Here is a 2,030-nt window from a genome sequence, read left to right on the forward strand (position 1 = left end):
TCATTATAAATTCTAAGACGACAATCACTCTAATTTTAAGATATGATGCGGTGTCGGACATATGGGCTGCACTTCATCAATTTAATAATCACCATAACTAATTCATTAACGACTCAAAAATCTTTTGTCCATAAACATGTTAAGATCTTAACTAACCCTTAGTACAAAATGCGGTATCGGACGTATGAGCTGTACTTCACTTGTATTAGTAGGATTGTTAGTCGAGATCTAACACTTATATTTTCTAAAATCAATCCAACCAACAAACCTTTTTCTACTTAAAGAACTACGTAAGTCTTGATTCCCTTAATAGGGATACGTAGGACCGGGTCATTCTTGTCAGGCACAATAAAAAAACAATTTTTTTCTTCATAAAAATTAATTAATTAACCACACAATTGAATAAAATAATAATAACAACAAATAAAAAATATAGTAATCCATGTAGTTTAGTATAGGGTACCGCTTAAGGCGGGCGGGTGGGGTGCTAATACCTTCCCTACCCTGTAACCGACTTCCGAACATGGATATCAAAAATCCAAAAAGCCCAAGGTAATTGGGCTAAAAAGATTTTTCTACATTTTTGACAGTAAAAAATGTAGTGGCGACTCGAGAGGTCACGTAGCCAAAAATCGGGGCGCGACAATCTTACAACATCAAATCTTTAAGCATGAAACATAACTTTGATGGAGACAATAAAATATATTATATGATACTGTTACACGAAAAAAGAAGAGAAATGCATTGCTTTGTGGTGTTTCTACACAAGATCTTTGATGAATCATACATAATTGGTCATAGAAGTTTGACATGATGAACCCAAGTCCATTATAAGTCCTGATAGTTTTGAATGTGTGGCCATACTGAGTGTTGACTAGTTGAAAGAAATCCTGGATAAGAGTCCTAGTTTGTGCCTTGCTTATCATGAGATAGACCCAAGTGTGTCTTGTGAAATCATCAACAATGGTCCAGAAATACTTCTGACCATGTATAGTTTGTTGACTAAGAGGACCCCAAATATTCATGTGTATGATATCAAAGGACTTAGAGGTGTGAGTGATACTCTTAGGAAAAGGAAGCCTAGACTATTTAGCAATATGACAAACATCACAAACTAAACTTTGATCATATTTTACAAAAGGTAATTTTTGCTTATACATTATAAAACAAAATGAGATGGATGTCCTAATCTAAATGTCAAATATCAAAATCAGATACATGTTTATTTAGGGAACTAATAGCATGTGATGGTTCATTAACAATTCTACGATCTCTGTTCAAAATGTATAGATTATCACAAGCTTTAGCAAGTCCAATTGTCCTCAGGGAAATCATATCCTGAATGAAACAAATTTCTATCAAAAACAAATTTGCACTTTAGGGAGCAAACTAGCTTATGAATAGAAATCAAGTTATATTTAAAGCTAGGAGTGTATAAGACATCATAAAGAATGAGATTTTCAGTTAAGTTAATTGTGCCTGAATGTATAGCAAGTATAGTAATGTTGTTAGGGAGTTTAACCAGAATAGGCTTAATATAGCTGAGACTTGTAAAGCTAGATGCATTATTGCTAACATGGTCAGTGGCTCCACTATCAATAACCCAAGAATTTTAAGAAATATTGTTACCTGATATAGCAGGTTGATCATCATTGATAGTCCATGGCTAATCTGATTGACTCTGTGATCATGAGTGATATCTATTTGGAGTGATTTCTCTTGTTGATGATAGTTCTTTTCAACAAGTCCTTCTTCAATTCTCCTTTCCTTTTACATCTTGGTTAGTAATCATGTTGTTGATGGCTCCATTCTCTTGTTTAGATTTTAATTTGACGTTGGGAGGAAAACTATGTTTAAAATAACAAGTTTCAACAGTATGTCCTCTCTTTCCACAGAAGCTGCATACTTTGTTATTATTGCTTGAAGCTGGACCCTTTCCAATGAGTCCAGTCCATGTGTTCCCTTGGTATCCCCTTGACATTCTGTTGTTGTAGCCAGAATTACCTCTGCCTGCATTTCTATTTCCTTGA

This window comes from Lupinus angustifolius, chromosome LG06 (assembly GCF_001865875.1).
Source record: "Lupinus angustifolius cultivar Tanjil chromosome LG06, LupAngTanjil_v1.0, whole genome shotgun sequence".
Lineage (NCBI taxonomy): Eukaryota > Viridiplantae > Streptophyta > Magnoliopsida > Fabales > Fabaceae > Lupinus > Lupinus angustifolius.